The sequence below is a fragment of the Sus scrofa genome, chromosome 4, assembly GCF_054392235.1.
Source record: "Sus scrofa isolate SSC_HxYL_T2T_F1_AM1 chromosome 4, Sscrofa_HxYL_maternal_Yorkshire_Landrace_v2.0, whole genome shotgun sequence".
Lineage (NCBI taxonomy): Eukaryota > Metazoa > Chordata > Mammalia > Artiodactyla > Suidae > Sus > Sus scrofa.
Window position 1 is genome coordinate 132,124,861 of NC_139386.1, and position 26,461 is coordinate 132,151,321.

At 49.5% G+C, this 26,461-nt stretch overlaps 1 protein-coding gene across 16 annotated transcripts in view; it reads right to left on the minus strand.

Moving 5' to 3' along the window:
* Positions 1-26,461, minus strand: part of LRRC8D (leucine rich repeat containing 8 VRAC subunit D) — a 115,958-nt gene that overhangs the window by 31,729 nt on the left and 57,768 nt on the right. For 5 of the 16 annotated variants that reach the window (XM_085024112.1, XM_085024115.1, XM_085024111.1 and 2 more), the window contains exon 2: positions 10,395-10,522. The exons of 6 other annotated variants lie outside the window; for them this stretch is intronic. The gene's annotated coding sequence lies outside the window, so the exon portion shown is untranslated. Of the gene's footprint in view, positions 1-916; positions 1,665-10,394; positions 10,523-22,606; positions 22,707-26,461 lie in introns of those variants that run through there. 5 more of the 16 variants (XM_005663699.4, XM_085024113.1, XM_085024109.1 and 2 more) reach the window with 2 other exon arrangements.

Genomic DNA, 26,461 nt, shown 5'->3' on the forward strand with positions numbered 1-26,461 from the left:
AGGACGGGGCTGGGGTGGGTCCTTGACCCTTCACGACTCGCAAGAGCACCTGAGCATCTTGGCCGGGGCAAGGGGCTTTCGGCAGGGCTGGCTGCCTCGAACAGGCATCCCACGCTGCCCCTGCCCCACCTTGGCCCCCCGGGGCGTGGTCCTCCCATTTGCATCAAAGGTGTTGAGTTTTATTTTTTTATTACAGTTAATTTACAATGTTGTGCCCGCATCTGAAATGTTTAAAGCCTCCCCTGCAATTCTCCCGTGCCGCCCATGTTACAGTAACAAAGATAACAAGCACAATTGGAGCCTCTTCTGGGCGCTTCTGTTCCCACGGAGCCATCAAAGTTTAAAACACTTCAGTTGCTCAGCACTCTGGGGGTAGTGAGAGCACTTTAAAGTTACTTAGAATGAACTTTTCTAGAAAGGGAAGCAGGACCTCCCTCTTGCTATATCCCTGAGAGATTTTCCAGCCTCTTCTACTCAAGCAGTTCCAATGACAGGACACTTGCTACCTTCAAAGGCACTTTGGAATTGTGTACATAGAACAAGTGAGAGTCACAGAAATTACCTCTCAGTAAAGCTGCTGTGTGTCTTTGTGTGTGTGAACAGCACTTGTTACAAGAAAGTGCTCTGGGATTGACCTGTGAAATTCCCCTCGCTCTGTGTTATACCTGCTCGTTCTAGCTTTGCTACGGGGGCCGCTCTGATTTAAATCTAACTTCTCTTCCACTTGGCTTCGGATTCAGGAACAACAGGGTTTGGATCCATGGACTAGCTAAGGAACCCACAGCAAATGATCTCTACGCTTTAATTTCCTCATCTGTAGGGAGGGAAGTACTCCCTTGGTGGGACTGGTGAGGATCAAGAAGCATCTGGTGTCTAGACCACTGAAAGAGGCTCAGAGAAAAACCCCTTCCCTTACCTGTAAGAGCAGAGTGCAAGGCTTCCCCCAAAGTTCTTTTTTAGGCTAAACGTCCACTCGAGGTTTCCCAATCTACAGACTTCCAGTGCCTTTTCTTCGGGGTGTGGTTCTTCCAGACGTTTCACAGTCTACAGACATTCAGTGCGTCTTCTTCGGGGTGTCGTTCTTCCAGACGTTTCACAGTCTACAGACATTCAGTGCGTCTTCTTCAGGGTGTGGTTCTTCCACTCTCCACCATCCCGGTTTGTTCCTTTGGACTGTTTAGCCTTGATGGTGTTGGTGGGGGTCCCTGTCCCCTGGCATCAGTGCCTTCTGGTACAGTGACTGTGGAATCCCATCAGGTGCTTACTGGCTGATGTTAGATGTTTTACAAGTCTCAGGAGCCCAAGATTTTCCCTCCCGATAACTGTTGCCCGTGGGCGCTAAACCACATACAGAGGTTCAGCCACTTTTCAGGGCCAGTGAGTCATCTCTATTCAGCGCCTCAGGGCTAGGTATGAGAACGAGGTGGGAATTCCTTCTGTTATCTGCTGTGCCAGGAGAGGTGGCCTCCACTCATGACGTCAGGACCACACTGTCCCTTTGCTGTAAGCCTCCAAGGCTGGGCACACACCCCACTGCCCTTTACCACATCCCTGATCACGTCACATCCCTCAGCCCCTTTTTCCCCTGTGATTCCGGCTTGGCAGCATAAAACTGCAGAAATCAAAGAGATCTGGCTAAGCCGAACAGGGTCAAATCACAGCACACTCTCTCAGAGCACGCTCTGTGACTTTGGCATGTCACTTAACTTTCCACGCCCTCCACTATGAAAACAGGAACACAGCACCTCTCTGCAGGGGTTACTGCAAACATTAAACGATACATTACAACAAAATGCACAGCCTAATGCCTAGCACATGACAGATATCCAAAATATAGAAGAGAAATTATCATCCCTGCTACGGGAGGGCAAGTTCCAGCTCTTGGACTGGACTTGGTCCTGAATGCTAAGCTGTCTGGTGTGGCTTGACTGCTCTGCCTAGTTTCTGCCAGGTCTGTTCTCCAGGAGAGAAAAACCTGATCCTTGTACAGGAGCTGCCCCCACTCCCTGTCCTTGCTCATGGCCTGTCTCCCTCCAAGCCCTGGATGCAGATGTCCTAGCAGCACCTGCATAAAGCCAGCTGGGGACCAGGAGACAGGGATTCTAGGTCCTGCTCGGCCACTAGCCATGTAACCTTGGACAAGCCACATAGACCTTCTGGATCTCTGTTTTCCCTTTGAATGATGGCATCAGACAACATGACCTATAGTTACATAGTTCAAACCTGTTCACATCAAAGTACAATAAAAGAAACTAAAGATAAAGAATGAAGAGATACATCTTTATCTAAAAAGTACAACTCCAATACATATATGCTCCTTAGAAGATACATGTACTATATAGAAAAAAATTTCTATACAGTTTCCTGAGCTTACTAACTCAGGGCTAACTCAAGTTACCTTTGAAATTGAAGCATTCGTGATAAAATTACCAAGCTGTGAATTTTTCTAAGCTGTTTGCTTCGTTATAATGATAGCTTGAAGAAAACATACCAAGTCGGTCGAGTGTGTAAATATGCAGATTTTAAACTCTTATCGAATAAGAAAAAAAAAATGCCATCTAACAGACGTCATAATTTATGCTCTGAATATTGAAGGTTTATTTTTTTTTTTTTGGAGTGGTTATGCAAAACTCCTACTTCTGCTCCCAGTATATTTGGTTATATGTTTAGGTATATGGAATAACTTGCCTTCTCAAATATTTTCACTGTTATTATTATCATACATGAGGTTATTAACTACCAACTCATCTATCTGTCCTCAGACAAGCAGGTGTGGGAGTCAGTCGATGCTGTTCACGGCAACACCAGCCTGGGTGCTCCCTGAGGACAGGTGGGTGGTTGGTGGGGGGGGACACACTGCGCTCCTGGAGCTGACACTGTTGAAAGCATGCAGCAGGAAGTACAGCTGCTTCTTTAGTCAACTGCATGGTTCTTTCAGAGCCGGACAGAACTTTCCCTAACATGTAACCCAAAAGCTCTCTCACCTATAATACATGGGACAGTTTGTACCCCGGGGAAAGGAAAGGAACAGCCACGTAAGCGGTTCCCTGTAATCGTCTTTATGAAAATATACATGTGAGTCGCTTACAGCCAAGTAATGATTAAGTATAAATAATTTTTCTATAGTTCAGCTGCCTTCACAGTGTGCCCATAATGTACTAGAACTTACCTTCCTGGTTCGCTCCGTTCTCAATTTCCTCTCAGTCCATTTACACCACCACCGTTAATTATGCTAACGATCTCTGAACCCCAAAGAACACATCTAATTTACCGAAGGAATTTAACTTACACCTCTCTAAATTTCTGCCTAAAAGAAAGGGCAAGAAAAGGGCAGTCTGAGCTTCCTGTGTTCTGAACGTTCATGCTTAGAGACAAACAAGACGCAGGCATTTCTACTGCACACACAGTCATCATCTCAGCATTTCCTTTCCTACTCCTCTGCTATTGGTGCTGAGAACGCTGTGCCCTCGGCTCACACGGACAAAGAGCAGAGAAGTGAGAGAGGACACGGAGATACGGAGCCCTCTGTTTCCAGCACACACTGCTCCCATGAGAGTTATGAGCATTTCAGTCTTAAGGCCTTTTGGAGAGAGTTCATCAAACACTCAAAAAACCTATTATTTGCAACAAAACACCACAATCCAAACTAAGACATTACTCCAGATAGACATGCAACAAAATTCTTTATGCTCTACTGAAAAGACTAAGAAAACAACGTCTGTCATCTGATTTACACCACGTCTGCAGTCACTGAAAGGTCTTCAGTATAAAATCCAAGCGCATGTTTCAAGGCAGCATCTTACACTAGATATTAATGCATCCAAAACTATAACCCATGACAGTGCAGATGGGTTTTCTACTTAGGAAACGTCACTGGACCTCCCCTAGGGAAGAAGCGTATACTTGGAGAGATAGAAGATGTCCTCCAACCCCTAAGCATCCATAATTTCCAATATTTTGTCTTGTTTTTGTTTTCAGATGATACTTTGTTCCTGGGAAATGTGCTAGTTCTCTTCTTGCAATTCTGTTCTAACTCTTTTTCTAGCTATCTGAGCAAACAAGGTCAAATTTCAAACATAAAATTAGAGGACTTCTGGGGGGAAATGTAATAAGTATGTCTGTGAAGTAATGGGAAGTTGTTACCTTGTTCTAGCTTACTGCCTGCCCTTCTGTTCTCTGAGTATGCCAAATGCACACCTGCCTCAGGACCTTTGCACCTGCTCTTCCCTCTGCAGGACTAAGCTTCCCCCAGATCCTCTCACGGCTCCTTTCCTTTTATCATTTAGACCCTAATTCAACTATAGGCTTCTCACTGTGACTTTTTTTCTTTTCTTTTTAGGGCCACACCTGTGGCATATGGAAGTTCCCAGGCTAAGGGTTGCATCGGAGCTACAGCTGCTGGTCTACACCACAGCCATAGCAACACAGGATCCAAGCCACAACTTCGACCTATGCCACAGCTTGTGGCAACACCAGATCCTTCACCCACTGAGCGCGGCCAGGGATTGAACCTGCAACCTCATAGACACTAGTCAGGTTCGTTAACCACGAAGCCATGTAGGGAACTCCCTGAAATCTGTTTTTATTTACGTTTTTGTTTACGCTTTTGTTTGCTTTTTATCCATAAACCAGGCAATTAGAACAGTGTCTGTCATGCAGCAGATGTTCAGTAAGTATTCATTAATGAGTGAGTGAAAGAAAAACTTAGATATTATCGAAAGGTCATAAAGAACATGTGATTTTAATTCAACTTGGTCTCAATGAATATGAGACACTGTTGTCAGTCATTTGGAAGAGGAAGAATGATTAGATTGCACAAAGCTGAAAAGATAGCAAAGGGGCTAAAGAACAGAATCAGGTATCAGAAGGACCTCTACTGTGGAAAAGACAGGCTAAACGAGCCAGATGGTATTTAACAGGAATGAGCCCGAAGCCTTGAACTTCACTTAAAATTTCAAGAGTAGAGAGATGGAGTTCAGGACACCTGGCTTAAGAGCAGCAGTTGTGAAAAAGCTCCAATGTGCATCATTGACTGTGCGCTTTATACGGGGCAAAAACACGGCTTGGCTCCACCCAAGAGCCAGGACAAGAAGGTGCAACAGAAAGAACAATGCGGCAGGGATGGATCGGGGAGGATGGCCTCGGGTGAGAAAGGCCCTACAGCCACATTATTTCACTCAAGTTGCTGTGCACTCGGGATGTGATTACACGATTACACGAAGAACTGGAGATGCAGGGATCAGAGACCAAAGGTCTTGTGAGAGAGAGAGAAAACCCAGAATTAGCCCAGAGGGTGGGAGGAGGATGCCAGAGAAGCAAACGCTGAGTTACAGGGACACAGAGAGCTACTGAGTCCACCAGGCTGGAGAAGGCTGTGCACCAAGGAGAGCTCTTAGGGACAAGGTCTCTCATTCAGAGGTGATTGAGTGCAGACAGCACCAGGCACGCAGCACGTCGGGACAATGCTGGGCACTGCAACGAAGGCTGCGGGCAGGAATCACTGACGGATGCTAAAATTAGTGGGCAAAGGTATGATGGAGACCCAGGATGTGAGCATGGCCGCAAAGGACAAGACGCTTGTCACAAAGGGAGAAGTAGCAACTTGACAGTGGAGACGCCTGGCAGACACCACCCAATCAAGAGATGGAAGTGAACATTCCCACCGGGGAGACATACCGATGTCACGCACGCCTTGGCGTGATGGACTGGGGACAGCACACAAGCTCATGATATTCTTGCCCCACATGCCTAACCCTAATTTAATCACGAGAAAACAGCCAAAAACCCAACGGAAGGATAATATACAGAACAACTGGCTAATATGCTTCAATAAAGTGTCAGCGTCCTAAAAGACAAAGAAAAACAGAGGTGCTATCACAAAATGGAGGTGACTGAGTGCCACGTGGGGCCCGGCACTGGATCCTGAGACAGAAGAAGAAGGTTAATAGAAAAACGGACGAGAAAAAAAAAAAAAAAAAAAAAAAAGACAACCTACAGAATGGGAGAAAAGAGTTTCAAAAACGATGCAACCGACAAGGGGCTTAAACTCCAAAATATGCAAACAATTCATACAACTCAATAGGAAAAAAAAAAAACAAATAACCCAGTGGAAAAAGGGCAGAAGACCTGAGCAGACATTTCTCCAAAGAAGACACACATGGCCAACAGGTACATGAAAAAATGCTCAACATCGCTACCGATTAGAGAAATGCAAATCAAAAATACAATGAGGTGCCGCCTCACACTAGTCAGAACAGCCATTATTAACAAGTCAACAAATAACAAAGGCTGGAGAGGGTGTGGAGAAAAGGGAACCCTCCTGCACTGTTGGTGGGAATGTCAATTGGTACAGCCACTATGGAAAACAGTGTGGAGGTTCCTCAGAAAACTAAATATGGAACTACCCTAAGACCCAGCAATCCCACTCTTGGGCATATATCCAGACAAAACTTTCATTCAAAAAGATACATGCACCCATATGTTCACTGTAGCACTACTCACAATAGCCAAGACATGGAAACAACCTAAATGTCCAACAAATGAATGGATTAAGAAGATGTGGTACATATACACAATGGAATGATACTCAGCCATAAAAAGAACAAAACAATGCCATCTGCAGCAACACGGGTGGAACTAGAGACTCTCATACTAAGTGAACGTTAAGTCAGAAAGAAAAAGTGAAGTTAAGACTAGAGACTCTCATATGAAGTGAAGCCATATGAAATCACTTATATCTGGCATCTTAATATACAGCACAAATAAAACGATCTCAGAGAAGAAGCAAACTCATGGATGTGGAGAACAGACTTGTGGTTGCCAAAGGGGAGGGGGAGGGAGTGGGATGGACGGGGAGTTTGGGGTTGGTAGATGCAAACTATTGCGTTTGGAGTGGATTAGCAATGAGGTCCTGCTGTATCGCACAGGGAACTATACCCTGTCACTTGTGATGGAGCAGGATGGAGGATAATGTGAGAAAAAGAAGGTATATATGTATAACTGGTATATATGTATCACTTTGCTGTACAGCAGAAATTGACGGAACATTGTAAACCAACTACAATAAAAAATTTAAAAAAAAAACAGAAGAACTGGCAACATTCAAATAAGGTCTGCAGATTAATCGTCTTGTATGAATGTTAATTTTCTGGCTTCTACAACTGTTCTATGTTGCATAAGACATTGGGGGAGCTGGGATCAGGGTATTTGAGAACTTCCTGTATTATTTTTATGACTTTGTCTTAAGTCTAGAAATATTTCAAAATAAAAGTGGATATACCTGAGCCAGGAGCCAGAGATTCTGCCAGGAGATAAAAGGAGAGAGACGAGAGGCTGCCTGGGACCTGAATCTCACACACCAAGGGTACCCAGGCTCACTTCTGGCCCAAACTGCGTCAGGAAGACTGAATGCCTGAAAGAGTTTGTAGGAGCCTGGGGCTAGAAATACCAACAAGTTGGCTCTGACCAGGAAACACAAGGACAAGCTCTGAGTTAAAGCAGCACCTGGGGAGCGGCTGACACTGTTCCTGGTGACTCAGCTTCTACATGAAGACTATCAATCAACACACAGCTTTATACCAGGGAGGCCCCAGGCGCCGGGTGTGGCACCTGAAATGTTCTGCAGTCCTGGCACCTTTTCTTCCGCCCTTAGATAAACCCTTTATTTTAAAGCCGTTTTCGATTTACAGAAAAGTTGTGAGGCTGCTACCAAGAGTTAGACTATTCCTCACACTTAGGTTGCCCTATTGTTAATATCTCATCCGTTAGTATTACATCTGCCACAAGTAATGAACCAACATCAATATGTCACTGTTCATTAAGGTCTGTGATTTTTTGTAGATTTCCTGTTTTTTCTTGGTTTTTGTCTTTTTAGGCCACACCCAAAGCATATGAAGTTCCCGGGCTAGGGGTCGAATCAGAGCTGCAGCTGCCGGCCCACATCACAGCCACAGCCACGTGGGATCTGAGCCACATCCGCCACCTACACCACAGCTCACGGCAGCGCAGGATCCTTAACCCACTGAGCACGGCCAGGGATGGAACCCGCATCCTCATGGATACTAATCGGCTTTGTTTCTGCTGCACCACGACAGGAACTCCAATTTCCTATTTTTTATTTTATGTAATCTCCTTTTTCCGGGATACCACATGCCACTGAGTAGTCCTGACATGTCTCATATTTTTCACATGATTAGACTGGGATTATGGGTTTATGGGGAAGGAAGACTCTGGAGGTAAAGTGCTATGTGCATTATGTGGCATCAAGGGGAAATACTACCACGACCCGTCACTGTGCCGATATGAGCCGTGGCCAGCAGGCTGGGGTGCTGCTGGTCTGCTCAGCCCCTTTCCACACAGCACCCTTGCAGGGGAGCCGCTATGCAGGCCCCATGCTGGGGGAAGGGCGGGGACGGTCCCCTCCCTGAGGGCAGAGTGTCTGCAGAGATCATTGCAATTTTTCTGCACCAATTTGTCTGTTCTCCCTCATTTATTTATTTATTCGTGAGCATTTATGTTACAGTGTGGGTTAGAATTCATTACGACTTCATTTTGTTGCTCCAATGGTTTCAGCCTTGGCCACAGGAACTATTTGGTTAACTCCAGTGCGCCCCTAACGAACCTCCATCACTGGGGGGGTTGGGAGCAGCTTCCTTATTTCTTACAGTAAAGATGCTGCAGGTTCACTTCGCTCACGCCCCGCCCCCGCCCTAAAATCAGCCTTTCGGCAAGGGCTCCTGGTTCCTTTTATTACAGAGGGGCGGTAGACACCAAGCTCTGGGCGCTGGGCGTGCTTGCTGCTCCTGGGGTGCTGTTGCTTCCAGGTCCTCTCAGCTGACAGACACATGTGTGTGTATGCTGCCCGTGCACATACGCTTCTCTATAAACATCCCCGTGCACACACAGCTAGATATACGTTTAACTTACGAGCACATGACATGAATCCATACTCCCATCTCCAACTCCATCCCTTTCCACATGGGTCCCTCCTTCCCTCATTGATCTACAACCTCCCATTCCAGGTGATAAAACTGCCTCCCGTCACCCACGACACGTCGACTTAATTATTCAACTCCAGGGCATATACAGTGGTTTCTGCATGCTTGCCCTCGTGGGAAACAACTTCCCAACCAGAGTCAATAAAGTGCTTATGCACAGTCCCCTGGGCTCTAGACTTAGGGTCTCCACTCATTGCCAAGGTGATGTACGTCCACCCCCTTCAGTGAGTTCATGTCATACCTCTGTAACACTGTTAGATTCTTCTGCCATAGTCTGAATTCCACCCTGAGATCCTCTAACCCCCTAAATGTCTTGTACACCTGGGCCTCGTCCTTCTGAGACATCAGACCATCATCTCAGGCTATGAGCAGTCCACTCACCTCTAGAATTCTCTCTCCCTCCTCACTTGAGCCTAATCTGTCATTAGCCAAGTATCGAAAGAGATGAGTTCTGGTGGCATTAGAAATGAAATAAGGAGCCCCTCGTGAATGAGAGCCTGAGCTGTCCATCGATGCTGACCAATGCAGAGGCTCCAAATGCCAGCGCACGGGGCTCTCAGTCTTGTTCCTGTCCTGTCCCACATTTTATTTTATTTTTTTATTTATTTATTTTTTTTTGTCTTTTTGTTGTTGTTGCTATTTCTTGGGCCACTCCCGCAGCATATGGAGGTTCCCAGGCTAGGGGTCCAATCGGAGCTGTAGCCACCGGCCTACGCCAGAGCCACAGCAACGCGGGATCCGAGCCGTGTCTGCAACCTACACCACAGCTCACGGCAACGCCGGATCGTTAACCCACTGAGCAAGGGCAGGGACCGAACCCGCAACCTTATGGTTCCTAGTCGGATTCGTTAACCACTGCGCCACGACGGGAACTCCCTGTCCCACATTTTAAATCAATGATATGGTTGCAGAGAAAGTCTGACTGCACAAAGAGGGTGGCACTGGAACAGAAAATTAGCAATAAAAACACATCAATGGGAGTTCCCGTTGTGGCTCAGTGGGTTAAGAACCTGACTAGTACCCATGAAGATGCGGGTTCAATCCATGGCCTCGCTCAGTCAGTTAAGGATCTGGTGTTGCCATGTAGGCAGGCAGCTGCAGCTCCAATTCAACCCCAAGCCTGGGAACTTCCATATGCCTCTGGTGCAGCCATAATAAGACAAAAACAAAAAACACCCCCCCCCCCGCATTAACTGTCTGAAAGCTGGGCCAAAATAAAACAGGTTAGATTTTGCAGAGATTCATGTTAACTAATTTAATTCATAAAATTCAAGAGCATGGATCAAGGTAAGAGAACTGGCTTAACAGCTACTGCATCTAGGAAAAAGACTTTGGTGTTTTCACAGATTGGGGGCTCAGCAGGAGCAAAGACGAGACTTGGCCACCAGACCAACATACCAGAAAGACGGTGATCAGGACAGAGGAGGAGAAGGTCCCACTAATCCTGCTACTTGGAAGATCACGTCTGCTGTTCCGTGTTCTGCCAAACAGACCCAGCTACTACACGAACCAGGGTGGTGAAGAGTCTGGAAAATTCAACCCAACAAGCATCCAGCGAGTACTGCGATTTAGGCAAGGTGTTATAAGATGTGCTAATATCTAGGGGTGATAACGATACACATAATGAAATGGAAACGACCAGCTTACGTACCCCAAGCATTGCTCTAAGCACTTGTTCTGTATTAATTAACTGAACGAGATAACTTGCTTTGCTTCTTGGTAATGTGTCCAGGAATCTGAGGTTTCCAGACTTCTGCCCACCCAAACCACCACCATATGCAACAGGGTTTATTTATCTATTTATCTATGTATTTATTTTGGTCTTTTTAGGGCCACACCCATGGCACATGGAGGTTCCCAGCACAGGGGTTCAATCAGAGCTGTAGCTGCCAACCTACACCACAGCCACACAACGCGGGATCCCAGGATCCGGGCCGCATCTGCAACCTACACCACAGCTCACGGCAACGCCGGATCCTTAACCCACTGAGTGAGGCCAGGGATGGAACCCGCAACCTCATGGTTCCCAGTCGGATTCGTTTCCGCTGCCCCACAACGGGAACTCTGGTACATCATTTTAAAAGTGACATTTTGATGATAAAGTAAGAGTCAATAAAGAGAAACTGGAGAATATAGACCAGAGCAGTAAGAGAAATCAAACAAATCGGATCATTTTCCAACCACTGGGTGCATTTGTGGTGCCCCTCTCCACGCTGTGCTGTGAATACCTGGGTGGTTTTCATTTTACCCTGAAGCTATCATGCTGCACGTGCGTCTTTGCACCTGACCTGGTTAACCTGATAAGCATTTCCCCCTTTTTCTAAATGAGCTGCGTTGCTGTCATTGTAGGGGCTGCGAATGTACTACATGTTCTGAGATAAAACCAAGGAGCGTGTTTCCGCCTCTGCCCCGTTTTCAATCACTTACTACCAAGCGATTGCCTTACAGTTTCTAAAAGCATGTCCTTGGCCTTGTAGACGAAGGCAGCTCTGCACTCTCACTGTGATTTAAGGAGCACTTTTCTTACTGGATCAGGAGAACTTTGACTGAGTGAGCCAGGCTCTAAGAGCTGCCAGAGCCTCCCCTCTTGACCTAGACCTTTCAGGAGAAACTTGGACCAAAAAAGCAAGTCCTCGCTGTGGCTACCATCTCTTAGGCAGTTCGCAGTCTCTGCCTGGTCTGGGCCTCTCGAGACGGCCACCTCCCGTCTTAAGGCTGTCACTCCCACGCTCCGGAGATTCAGTGAACCGGCAGACAGAGAAAATCATGGGCTCCTTCCGTTCCTACCACCTGCCATGGACGAGGACCTAGACTCCAGAAGGTGGGAGAGGGAAAGATGAATGCAGCGCATCGTCTGGATGAGGGGTGGCATGGAACAGAATCTCCCATTCATACCCCTCTCAGCTGCTCCTCCCAGAGATAAAGGGGCAGAAGGAAAGATGCAAGCCAGTGAGGCAGTGCCTCAGCAAACCAGGGTAATTTCAACCGTCAAGACCGAAGGACACAGCAGTTGTCTGTATGTCCGAGAGACATCGGGTTGTGCCTAAGTGCAAAGGACAGCGAGGAAGCTGGAGAATGAACTTCAATGTCTTTGGGGCCTTTTGGCTTCTACAGCCCGGGGTCTGAAGCCACGGTCTGAGGAGTGAGGGTCCAGCCCTGCTCCCAGCTCCACTCAGAGGTCTTAAGGCTGCTGAAGCAGGATGTGCTTATTCCATCCACACAAAGGGTCCCACCACCCACAGCAAAATGAGGATTCTCCGGGGGGGGGTCCTAGAAAAATGCTGCTGAGTGCACCTGAACCAGAAACTCATCGCTTTCTCACCCTTTACCAGTCCTCTAACTCAAAAACACCTCCCTCTGCAGTTTGCTACTCTGCACCTCTTCTTACAAGGCCAGCGTGACGCCGCCAGGAAGGCAGTGTGCCCCAACCGTGCCAGGACACTCACAGAGCAGGGGAAAAACAGAAAGCCGAGGGAAGCGTGTCAGTATATGAGTTCCTCACCGTGCCTGAGCTGGAAGACAGGTGTGTGGCATTTTAGGCAGGAGGACAGCTGAGCAAAGGCACCTGCAGTCCCCGCATGTCTGAGGTTAAGACGTCTGCTGTAACCAAAGCAAAGAACTCGTGCTGAGTCGTCACACAAGACAGAGTCAAAGGTTAAGGTTCAGCTTGATTTCCAAGGACCCTGAATTCCGACCAGAGTTTGGTTTTACTCAGCAGACAACAGGGAGACAGTGCAAATTCACAGGAACACGCAGCCGAGCTTTAGAAACAGGGTCATTCCGCCGAGTGTGAGGCTAGGGTGCAGCATCGCGCGCAGGGGGATGGAGGGTGACCGGCACCGGGGACCGGCCGGGGGGCTGCGGATGAGGTCAACTGTGGTGCCAACCGGGCTTGAAGAGCCAATGGGATGGCTGGGAAGGAGCAAGGTGGGTGGGAACGAAAATCCAAGAGACCCAAGATGAGGGCCAGTCAGTGACGCCAAGCTCCAAGGGTACACGGTCTAAGCATCCTTGGTGCTGAGCCTCTCCCGTTCAGGTGGGGTCTGCAAGGGTTATAAGCCTCAGTTCCTTCCCTGTCACACCAACTCATCTGAGTTTACGAGGACACTGGGATTTGCAGATATTCCGTGGCTGCTGAAGGTCACCCTGCTGAAAGAGCTGGGGTTGGAACCCATGTCTGTCTAACGCCACGGCTCTGAGCCACATTGCTGCTTCCCCTGTCGAGGCTTGAAAAAGAAACAGAACAACCCGCCCACTCTCAAAAGCTTCCTTACCACAGTCCCCTGTGCACGCAATGCCCACCTTGCGGGCATCAGTCTGCAGCGGAACATTGCGGATCTGATTTCTGACACGCGGATGTGAATATACACGGCACTTGGGGACGCCGAGGGGCTGAGCAGATGTTGGGTATTATTTTTATTATTATGTGGGTGGCTTCCTGGGCTGACGAAGGTCAGAAAATAGAAAGGGCTCCATTACACCGAGTCTCTCTCGTCCACAGCCCGCCCTACAGATGAACTTAGGAGGGCTTGCTGTGAGATCATTTTCCTTTATACCAAGACATACAGGACAAGTAAGCAGCTGTGTTCACGCATTTGGGTTCTTGCAGAAAAGCCCTTGTCAATTTTAGGAACAGGCTGCGGCACGACCAGATGCTGGGCAGACGGCGTGCCCTCCTTTTTCCGCTGCACTGACGGAGGAAAACAGGTTAACATGGAACACGCTCAACCAGCCGGGATGTTTTCCTACAAACTTTACCTACAAAGTATGAGCAATCGTGAGTCAGCAATGCTTTGAGCAGCCATGCTCTGCCAGGCCTGGATGCGTTTCCTGAGCGGGACGCTGGCGGGGGTGGCTGGCCAGGCTTTCAGAGAGCACCCAAGTTTTCTGAAGTTCCCCTATGTCTCCAAGGACAGGTGCACAGACCGCTAGTGCTGAACGGGATCTAGAGGGTTATTTGACAAAGGAGGTAACTGAGGCCCCAAGAGGTGAACACTCAGCGTTGTACTTTCTCTGCCTCCCCACTGGGGCAAGAAATCAGATGCTGCGGAACAAACAGGGGGTGACGTGAGCCTCTTCTGGTTTTCTGTTCTCGTCCTCCTGCTCGGCAGAAACCCTGGGTGTGTCACTGTAACCGTGGCCTCCAAGGCCCAGAGTCTGCAGCCTCGGCCAGTGGACCTGAGCATCTTTCTCCAGCACGGCTCTGGGGGCGTCCTGCACCTGCACTCACTAGGCCCCCCAAAGGTTCAACCTCACCATCTTGGAGTGAGCTTGCACCTCAGAACACCTTCCCCTTCTCCCAAACTCCAGTCAGGCTTGGCTCTCCCTCCACTCCCCACCCCCCACCTAAAAAATATCACACTTTTTTTTTTTTTTTTTGGTCTTTTTGCCATTTCTTGGGCCGCTCCCGTGGCACATGGAGGTTCCCAGGCTAGGGGTTGAATCGGAGCTGTAGCCACCGGCCTACGCCAGAGCCACAGCAACGCGGGATCCGAGCCGCGTCTGCAACCTACACCACAGCTCATGGCAACGCCGGATCGTTAACCCACTGAGCAAGGGCAGGGACCGAACCCGCAACCTCATGGTTCCTAGTCGGATTCGTTAACCACTGCGCCATGACGGGAACTCCAAAAAATATCACACTCTTATATCTCAGTGAAACTGGAAGGAAAAAACAAAACAAAACCTGTTTTGATCCTGGAAGCCCTTCAATGTACCCACCATATCGCCACCACAGGTCGTTTCTGAAAGAACCCTCTGGAACAAGCATTTAAAGGCTCCCCTGGCTGGAGGGTCAGCAGAAGCGCCTCCACCCTCTCCCGTCTCCACGCTTCCCCGCAGGCGCCCCCCACCCACCCTGCATCACCGACCAGAAGCCCCTGTGGTTTCCTGGGCTTAACGAATGGCTCAGGCCAGCCCCCTCTCTTCTCATGTGGAACCGCCACCTACTGTCCCAGACCTGGTGCAAATGTCACTTTTTCTAAAAAAAAGCTCTTCGTGACAGCAACAAGTTAATTTCCGTCTCACCGCACATGCTTTGCTGTTCATTCATTCAACCAACGCTCACTCTGCCCTCGGGCCCCAGGTGCTCTGCTGGGAACACAAGGACACTTGGAGCCTGAAATACAAATGATCAAAGAGTGGAAAACGCAAAAGCAGAACGTGCTTTTGGACGTAAATACGGTGGCTTCTGAGGCGGGGACGTGCCTCCTTCTAGCATCTTCCTCATCCCCGAAAACCAGCTGGGGATGCTCAGGCCTCTGAAGCCACCTCGGTTACAGGGTGAAGCAGAAACGTTCTGTCCTCCTCTGCCTCCCCCCCAGCAGACTGCCAGTCACTTTTTTGTCAGCCCTACAGCCAGTCCAGGGCCTGGCACGCTGTGGCCCCTCCGCGAATCCGAGGGACAGACGAACAAGGGGAAAGAAGGATGCGAGCAGCAGACCAGCAGGATGACAGCTGGGATGTCTGCCTTGTCCCCGCTGTGTCCCCGGGGCTCAGGCCATCGCGGGGACCCCACAAACACACAGCCACGCTCCCTGAGGACCGGGTCTCTCCACCAACCATCAGGCCTCTAGTCCTTCCCAGCGCGCGGCCGGAGGAAACGGGCAGGCTGAGGACAAGCCACACAAGTCCTGGTTCCCAGCCTGACGGGAGGCAGGCCTGGGCTTGGCTGTGCCTCTGCCCCCCCGCCCCCCACCCAGCAGCTGCTCCAAGGGACAGAGCTTGGCCCTGGACCGTCCTGAGGCATCACCTCCGCCCAGCAGGTGCGCCCGTCGTGTGCTCAGCTCACCGAAGTGACCAGGGCCAACGCCCTCTCGTAGTTCACGGCCAGGAGGGACCCTCTGCATGGCCTTGCTGCCCCGGGCCCAGCCTCATGGGGCCAGTGACCACATTTATCAACTTGGACATGAAAAGCAGCAGCTAAAAATAAAGTGCAGCAAACTGGTTCAAGGTTAAAGGGATGGAAACCACACAGAATGCACACCCGCGGGCAAGGCCCGTGGCTCTGGAGATGACGCACCGAGGGCAGGAGGGGGGTCGGCACTGTGGAACCTCTCTCGGCCCCTTCTCAGAACAGCCCTGGTGTCGCCCTGGTGTCACCGGCCTGCACGGCGGAGCCCACGGCTGCAGGTGTCCCCCACCTCCTGGGACTGCAAGTTCCTTCTCGAACACGGTGAGGTACAGATGCAGCTTCGCGCGTATACATGTCATTTCCCTGACGGGGGGAGTGGCCTAAGGGAGGGAGGTGGCCTGGGGTCTGAAAACGACCTAGACTCGTGTCCGGTTTACACCACCAACCACAACGGGAGGAGGAGTCGGCATTTACAAGTCGGCAGGTGCACTTTAAGTCCTGATTATTATTAGTATTATTTTAACAGAAAGGTCTAGCAGCCTGGGACCCACTTACCCAGACTCACACCACAGCTGAGCCGCCCCCTTTCAGCACACCTGCCCACGTCCCACCCACTCTTTTTTTTCTCCTTCTTGTCTTTTTTGCCTTTTCTTGGGCCGCTCTTGAAGTATATGGAGGTTCCCAGGCTAGGGGTCGAATCAGAGCTGTAGCCGCCGGCCTACGCCAGAGCCACAGCAACGCGGGATCCGAGCCGCGTCTGCACCTACACCACAACTCACGGCAACGCCGGATCGTTAACCCACTGAGCAAGGGCAGGGATCGAACCCGCAACCTCATGGTTCCTAGTGGGATTCGTTAACCACTGCGCCACGACGGGAACTCCAATTTTTTGATGTTCTCACCTGCTTGGCCTTGTGACCACCTGAGCTTGGAAACCACATTTACGGAGTCAACCCAAGCCGAGCATCGTCCGTGACTTGACGCCTTCCCTCACGCCCCCCACGGAATCCATCAGCACGTTCTACTTACCCTTAAAACATCTCTCAAACACTGAACTTCCCCAGTCATTCCGCCCGACATTCACTCCAGTCACCTGCTCATCCCACGGGGACTGCAGTCCATGGCTCCCGAACTCTTTCCCCGTCACTCGGCCTGACACGTCCTCTTCCCGCGCGCCCGGCATCACCAAGACTTCCTTCCTCACCTCCACGCCTGCTCCCCCAGCCCCCCCGCCTTCTCCATCCTGCTCATCCGACCAGCCACAGCTCTTGTTATCAGTCTTAACCGCTGCGCCTTTTGCACCTGTACCCGGGCTGCTGGAGAAAAACGCCTGCGGATGGACACCAACACCATCCATTTTCGGCCACACCCTTGGCATGTGGAAGCTTCCGGGCCAGGGATCGAACCGGTGCCAGAGCAGTCACCAGAGCTACAGCAGTCACAACGCCTGCTCCTTAACCTGCTGAGCCACCCGGAAACCCCCACACGACCTATTTTAAATTCGTGACCACGGATCTCAGATGGGTCCTCAGGTGAGTCCCGCAATCCCACCGTCTGTCCTTCCCCTGCCGGCACGCCGCCGCCTTATTTGTCTACACCATATGTGGCCCTCTCTTTCGAAATCTCCCCACCTGCAGCTGCAAAACAGTGTGCTTTGTATTTCACTGAAAAAACAGAAGCAATCGAAGGAGAGTTTCCACACCCTCCCACTTCCGCTTCCCCCACTTCCCACGTTTACACCCAGGCTCCTGCCCTCCCGTTTCTGGGGAGGGATCGTCTGCCCCCCTTTACAGCAACTCCTGGCTCTGTGTCCCACCGTCTCTAACGGGCAGGCCATCTGCCCTCCAGCAGCTGCCTCTTCCTCTCCTTCATCCCCCATCTTCCCCTCGCCACTGGGTCCACCTGTCCGGAAACTGCACACCAGGATCCACCCATCTTTTTAAAAAACCTCCTTCACCTCACACCCTCCCCTGAGTTCTGCTGGACTCCTCTGCTCCCCTCTGCAGGAAAACTCCTCAGAACAGATGTCCACACGCATTCCCTCTCCCTGTAACACCCGTCTTATCGGCTTTAATCCCTTCCACTCCGCCAGAAACGCCACGCCAGCTTCCTGGCCCTGGAGCCGGTCCTCTGGTCCTCCAAGCATCCTTCTGCCCCGGAGCCTTGGCCCAGGCTGGCCTCCTGCTTGGCCCACTGCTCCCCCAGCCTCAGCCGCAGGCCCCTGCTGTCCCTCCTCCAGGCTTCTCTGGCCGCCTGCAGCACGTGGGGGCTCGTGCACGCACACACATCTGGACACTGCTTAGCCCCTTCCTGGGTTTCATTTTTCTCCGCAGCCCTTCTCACCACGCGGCATCTTTTAAATCTGTTCAGCTGTTATCCAGCCCTCCACTGGCCTTCTCATCACTAAGATGTGAGGAAGACAACGCATGCAGGCTGCTATTCTCTATGACCTGTGGCTACCCTAAGACCACAGGATGCTCCCTGGGTTATCCGGAGCCTGACAGCGCAAAGCACACAATGCGCATCCTTCAGCAATCTCCCTTCTACAGGGACGCGGGTCTGCAAGTCGCGGACGGGTGCCTGAGGAGGCTGCGGGGCAGCAGTGGAGGTGCTCAGGCCAGCAGCCACCAGCAACAGCACTAACTCACCGCCAGTCTTCAGGCACCCTGATGCGAGGGATTACACACAAACTGGCCACTTACTAAGCCGCATACAAGAGTATACGGAGCATAGACCTCTACTCAATCAGATGCTTCTCAGCAGTGTGTTCAAGGTGAATTCATAACCAGGCAGGAGCTCAAGTCACTTGGCATAAAACTTTTATAGGCATAAAACTTCTTTTGTCCAAACCACTCAAAGCCATGGTCAGTGTAATATCTTCAAACTCATGTCTGGCGAAAACAATGCCATCAGCTCTTCATCGGTTGTTCGGGGAGGGAATAAAAGCACACGCTGTGTCTGAGAAATGATTCCATCGAGTGGTTCTGCCGTTATTTTTACCACGAGAAAGAGGGGAAGAGCCATTCTGGAAAGCTCACCTAAGGAACGATGCCGAAACCTCGGAAAAACCACAGGCGCGCGCGGCATCAGCGTCACAGATGACAGCATTTTGCCTTTACAGTAAAGCACTGCCAACAACCTGATGTTCCAGCCACAGTGAAAAATCATGGTGTGTCCACTAAATGGAATAATACTGTAACAGCCATATACCAGCGATGGTTCCGTATTAATCCAAAAAAATACACCTCGAATGCTCCGTTTATCACAACTTGACATTTCCAGCACAACTAAAAGACACGGAGTTGCCAAGAGTGATTCGTGAAGGTATTTTTTTCTTTTCTCTGTTTCCCAAAATGTATCCTACTGCTTTTATCACTTAAACGTACAACTAAATATCAAAATTAAGAAAATACAATTTTGACACACACGTATTAACACGAAGGAGCTCAAAGGCACGTCATTCTGCGAACGACTGGGTCTTGAGACTCTGCTCCTGTGCCCAGACCCCACCATCCCTAACTTCCTCTTCACGTCGCTTCAGCCCGTCTTCTCTACTTGACAGTGCTGTCTGAACATCTAAGTCGTTTAGATGTCTCTAAAAGCTACAATTTAAAAATACACAACAGAAAAATACAGCCAGAAGGTAACAGACATCTTAAAATGATGCTTCTTTCAACAGACTGAATTATATACAACTAGGAACAGTTGTCACTTATGTCATAGCTATTTTCTTTATTGCCCATCATGTTTTTACTATAAAGGAATGATATACTCATTTTATAAATGTAAAGACTGAAAGACAGAGTGAGTGACTATTATCTCACCAAAAATTCCGTTGCCTATCCGGAGCTTTTTACAAGAAGCTGGGATACTCGTGTTAAACTAACACAAATAGATTTAGGGTCTGTGGCTGACTGGGCAAGAGCTGCTGCTTTAAATCCCATTTTCTATTTAGATTCAACTGATACATATATGTATATACATCAGTAACACCGGAGTGGAACTGTCACATACTCAAGGGACAGTAGTTTTGCCCCTCATGTTACAGTAGAAGAGACAGTCTCTACAAGACACTCAGCAAGCAAGCGGTAGGAAAAAAAAAAAATCAAATGTAAGTCTCTTAACTGCAGTGTTGTTTCTGGCTCATGACAAAAGCTCAACCTGATGAGATTTCCGTGTATTACCGTCTGAAGCTGGAAGGCAAAGCTCATCACGCCGATGCCCACATCCAACATCGTTTGTATGAGACACACAGACATGACTCTGGAAAGTCAACCTCTCCATGTGGGTTAGGTAATTAGACTCCGAGATACCTCTTCTCCAGCTCCCTGTCCCCACACACCTTCTGTTCAGCTACTCAACATCCCTCCTTCACCGAGATCCTGGACAAACTCCCTCTCCACTCCTCACCCATTCCCTCATCTGGAGAAGGAGGGCAAGAGACCCCAACCACGCAGAATATCATCGCACACACAGCAGATACCAAAGAGATGCTCATTCATGACACCTGCCCCTTGCGACCTTAGTTGTCTTTGAGGTCAGTCCACCTCTCCTCCCAGGACTGCTCCAGGAAGGATTAAATGGCTCCCTTGTCACTTCTGTTGTATGATTTGATTTTTAATATTTTTCCTCGTCTCACTTATGACCTAGCTGACGCACGCAGGTCCACTGCTCCAATCGGACTGCAAAGGCTGTGTTCCATTTCTACTTCTATCCTCCATGACGCCCCCACAGTGTGATGGCTACGGTCCATTCCAAAGAAACAACTGCTGATGGAGCTCCCGTCGTGGCGCAGTGGCTAACAAATCTGACTAGGAACCATGAGGTTGCGGGTTCGATCCCTGCCCTTGCTCAGTGGGTTGGGGATCTGGCGTTGCCGTGAGCTGCGGTGTGGGTCGCAGACGTGGCTCAGATCCTGCGTTGCTGTGGCTCTGGCGTAAGTCAGCGGCTACAGCTCCGATTCAACCCCTAGCCTGGGAACCTCCATATGCAGCAGGAGCAGCTCAAGAAAATGCAAAAAGACAAAAAGAGAAAAAGAAAAGAAACGACTGCCGAAATCACTCATGTTTACTCTCATGAGTTAATCACTCATTCATTTTTAAAATAAACGTGCACGGAAGATGATTATACAACACACATCATCAGAACACACGTACCTGTTAATGCCACATTCAATAAGTTAGTCTCATGCTGCTTTGATTTCAGGAAAAAAGAATTCCTTGAACATAACACTCTAAGTAAGGCAACATCACAGGTTTAATAAAGACATCTGCTTTCATTATCTTTGAAGTACCTAGCACCATAACATACAGCACCATCTCACTGAGTTCCTCTCTGTGCCCATGTCCCAGACAGAATCATCCAGACCGAGCACGTCCACCGTCTGTCCACAGCAGACTGACAGGCGCCAGGGCCTAACCAACGTTTCCTCACATTGAGCGTGAGTCGGTCATCGCGTAGTGTCCACTCATTAATTCTAGCGCTGCAATTTATATTACTAAGGTTTCTACCCCAGGAACTCTCTCATTGGAAAACACAGCCCTCTAAACTGCAAGCCGCCTCTTCTCTACGGTTCAAACCGAAGGAGAGGAAAAACGACGGAATTTACAGCAGGAGGAAAAGTTTTCATCGCTTTACTTTCTTTCAGCTGAAGTGATGCAAGAAATGGCTGTCCATGGGCTGCAGGTTGTGCTAGAAGAGCAGGAGATAAAGTCTAGCAGGCAAATGCTGCGGTCAGATACGGAGCTCAGGGCCACAGCCGGTCAGAGACCTGGGGCCTTGCACATCCGCCCACCCGAGGATGAGCACAGTTCCAGGCTGCTCGGGCTGGAGGATGCGAACGGCTGACCATCGGCTGGTTCTTTCCGCTCTGTGGAAGATGAGCCCACGACAGCGCTGGGCAGAGTCAATGCATCCCAGATACATTCAAACACAATCGAGAATTTGAAAATACAAACCAGAGAGAACATGATGGCCCAAGGGTGGGGTCACTGCTGCCTAAGGAGCAGCCCCGCCACCTGGGCCTGGCTTTCTCCTTATATTATCTGCTTCTCAAGGGGCGGCCACATCATCTTCCAGATCCAAAAGGCAGCCCTGAAGAACAACTGTTGAGCACATAAAATCTGCTAACCCTCTGCTGTTCCATCCTTGGAGAACAGATCTGAGGGCTAAAAAGGGCTGTTACATCCTTACTGTCTCGGGAAACCTGAAAGTAGATTTTCAAGAGGCCACATGCGTTGGCTTCCAGAAATTTTTAAAAAGTGATACTGTTTAGTCACGGCACGTATATAGCCCTGGGTTATCAGCAGCTAACACGAAAGATGAGAAAGTTAACAAATGATCACGCAATTTCAAACCTATAGGGATACCCTTCTGAGGGGCTTCTTCCCTTCACTTTTGATTTCCGTTGCTGTTATCTTTTACACAAATGCAACTCCCACCTCCCAATATGGTCCTGCCAGCCCTGCTCACGCTTCTCTAAAAGGGATGATATCAAGCCTCCTCATGTTAGGAGATTCTGACACGACTCCAGACAAAATGCAAACATACTTCCTTTCAAATATTACTAGGACTTCTTCAGCTTAGGAGCAAGCACTAACGCTAGGAAACGTCCTGCTTCTGGTTAAATAGAGCCCGTTTACCGGCGAGCAGTTTCTGCAGAGTAACGTGCCTCCATCAATGGGAGCAGTGACCATCCGCAGAACTCAGATGATACCATGTCACAGGAAGTCACACTGACCTTACTGGGTCAACTGACCTTCATGGAAGAAGACAAAGCGTAGCTGGTCTCCAAGTCAGCAAGAGACTACATCGGCCAGATGCACACAATACTATCCTGGAATTCGAAATCCATTTTCCTTTTAAAAAGAAGGGGGGTGGAAAATAATAATTACCTCCTAGACAGAGCTATAAAAGATTGATGAAATAATGTAAGGGTAGTGAACCCTTAGAATGTTCTTCCTATATCCAAGGCACTGTTGAAGCCCTTAAACTTCACAACCATTCTTGTAAGGTAGGTACCATCACTCTCCGTGTTTTACCAATGAGGAAACTGAGGCAGAGAGAAGCTAATAACTAGACCAGGGTCAAAAAGCTGCTACGTGGCACAGGGGAACCCGAACAACAATGTTTAAAAATCACAGCGGGGGAGTTCCCGCTGTGGCACCATGGGTTAAGAACCTGCCTGTAGCAGCTCGGGTCTCTGTGAAGAGGTGGGTTGGCTCCCCCACCCAGCGTAGTGGGTTAAAGGATCTGGTGTTGCTGCAGCTGTGGCTCAGATTCCATCCCTGGCCCGGGAACTTCCATATGCCCTGGGGTGGGCCATTAAAAAAAAAAAATCACAACGGAAAAAAAAATGCAAAGTTCTTCTAAAAGGCACTCTTTCTAGATGCACTCATTCCTTCCTTCCTCCAGGCTCCCTCTCCTCAGGGGCCTGATGTGAACCCTTCGTCAGGACCTAACTGACCCCCCACAGCCAACTCCCACCTAAAACCCAGGCACAATCTGTTACAGAAGCCATCAGCCAAACGTTGCTCCTGCAATTTAAATTACCTTTGAAAATTAAATTAAAACTCAATAAAATGACAATTTCTTCCTCAATCATGATCCACTCCTTAAGCGATCAATACCCAAACTTCGAGTTCCAGTGGCCGCCCCACTGGAAAGCAGGTGGAAAATTTTCCATCTTTTCAGGAAGTTCTATAGGATATTCAGCTCCCTGACAAACTTCTGTAAAAGGCCCGAGAGTAAACATGTCAGTCTGTGTAGGCTGTATGGCCTTCCTAGCAGTTACCCAACTCCACCACCGGAGCGCAAATGGCTCAAGGACAAGACAGACACAGAGGCCAAGTTTCCAAAAAAGCAGGCAGCGGTCCAACAGCCACAGTGCACCATCCTTCCTGCAGAGGACAAGCGTTTCCACATATATACCCCCCAGGTCTGGCTCGCCCACTGTCCTGCAACTCCTCTCTCTTAACCAGCAGAAGAACAAGGCCAAGGTAGGATTAGAGAATCTCCCTGTGCTCTCTGGGGAGAGAAACTTGCAAAGACATTTCTTATTTCTTGAGAAAGAAGAAAAGAAACTCTCTTTGCTTATGTCATCTCTTTCCCCTCCCAAAGTGCAAGGGCACATCCTCTAACCCCAGAGTGCTTACGAAGCTGGCAACACAGACGTGAGGGCCCCAGATGCAAAGACTGATTTAGCCCGTCTCTGGTGGAACCCAGGAAGCTGCACGTTCAAGGAGCCCCTGCGGTGGTTTGAATCCTGCTGGTCTGTGGACCCCATCTAGAAACACTCTGCTAGCCTTTTAAACACCAGATCGGGGAGGGGTGTGCAGAGTTAGCTGGTAAATTCCCCTCCAAGCCCCAGAGCGAAAGCTGGCACTTAACCCCCTACGCCCCAGGAGAGTCCAAGAGTCACTACAGCAGATTGGAGCACAAAGGAGGCCTCACGTGGCCGGAGCAGGAAAGCGCTGGGGGTGGAGGGAGCCTCGGGGTGGGGGGAGCCGGGGAGACACGTGTCTGCCGGGCTTGGGAGGCAGGGGACAAAGAAGCTTTTCAGAAGGACCTCAGGAGCTGAGATGCGCGGCGTCACCACCTCCCAGCCGGCGGAGACCCACCCTGTCTGGGGTTCCCGGAGCCCGGGGCGGGCTCTGTCTTTCTTCACGGTGCTTTTTCGTCCACTAGAAGTGGATTTGTGCACCCTGAGCCGTGACCTTGTGCAAGTCCCACTCGTTCTTCGTGCCTCGGTTTCCTCGTCACATGAGAGGAAGCACAAAGGGTTCTGGAGAAAAGGAAATGCATGCGTGTTCGCAAAGCGCTGAGAACACGGCTTGGTGCCGAGTAAGCGCTTTGCAAGCGGCTGCTGCGGAAAATGCCCTTTAACGTTTAATTCTCAGCTCCTAGGTGTCGGGAAGCGTGTGAGATGCAAAGACACAAAAATAAGGAGCACTCCAGAGGCGGCGGCAGGGGAAACACTGTCCTACGCTATGTTTCTAAAGAACACGCGGTGGTGGGGACGCGAGAGACCAAGTCCCGGAGCGCTGTCGCCCTACGTGGGGTGTGTGTTAATATCACCGCCTTGCGCCACGTGGTTGCGATGGGAAACTTCTGCCATGTGGTTTTCACCACAGTGACAAAAAATCACAAATGAAAATCAAGGGGAGGGTGGGAGGAGATGCGGGAGGAAGCTAACTGGGGTGATCCGGCCGGCACAGGAGCAGGAAGGGCGACGGGGGGGGTGGAAGGGAAGACCCGGCTTCTAGGAGGAAGATGGGATTCCACACCCTGGGCGCGCGGCCTGGAGCCGCGATGGAGCCGGGCCAGTCAGGAGTCTAGGATGGCGTTTACTGTGCCTGATTAACTCTCCAGCGATTGTGGGGGGAAAAGAACCACCCCTCCAAGACCCCCTCCAAACAATTTAATATCATTCATCATGACTTCATATTATATATATATATAATTACAACTATAGTTAATAATATCATATTGTATATTCAAAACTTGCTGAGCGATCTTAAAAGTTCTCATGCTAAGAAATAAGACTGGGAGTTCCTGTCATGGTGCAGTGGAAACGAATCCAACCAGGAACCATGAAGTTACAGGTTCAATCCCTGACCTCGCTCAGTGGGTTAGGGATCTGGCATTGCTGTGGCTGTGCTGTAGGCCGGCAGCAATAGCTCTGATTAGACCCTTAGCCTGGGAACCTCCATATGCCCTGGGTGCAGCCCTAAAAAAGCAAAAAAGAAAAAAAAGAAAAAAGAAGACAGACTGTAGCCATGTGAGGTGATATTAACTAGACTTACTAAGGTGATCATTTTGTCATATATGCAAATACTAAAATCATTATGCTTTAATAACTGAAACTAATATAATGCTACCTGTCGATTAGATCTCAATATAAAAATATAATCAATTAGGAAAGAGTCCCCTCCCCCCTTTTTTTTGTAAAGGAAATTGACTGTCTGGCCCTCCCATTTTGCTCCCAGGACAAAACTGTTTCAGGAATCCTCTTTAGTGACACCTTTCATTCTGGATTTCTATGGTTGGTGTGTTTTCTGATAGGCAGGCGTCTCTTCCCAGAAATGAGAATTTGTCATCTTATCAAAAACTTAAAATGTGACCACTCTTCTAACAAACCACCACCACAACGTAAATGTTGAGAGTGTGTCTGGTGTCCCTAGGCCACCTGCCCGTGCCCTCCTCTGACCTGTGCCGTCTGCTCTGCCCATGGCTCACTCGGTTCACCCACACAGCTGACGGCCAGCCTCTCCACCTGTGCTCCTCCAACCAGAATGGCCCAGGCATCCCACCTGGCCCGTACTTCACTTCCTCCAGGTCTCTGCTCAAGTGTCACCTGATCAGAAACGCACCACCAACACCTCCCCCCGCCTCTCCGTCTCCTTATCCTGCCTGATTTCTCTTATTAACACTTATTACAGGAGAGCGAATAGATTTCCCTAGACGTCCGCTTATCAGCCCCATCCACTCAAAGGTCCCTGGGAGAATCAGGACTCGGTTATACTCACTGATTTCCTCCACTGTCTGGCGTTCAGCAAGCGATCGGGAACTCTTTATGGCGTGAAATAAAAAGACTATGAAGACTACCTCATAG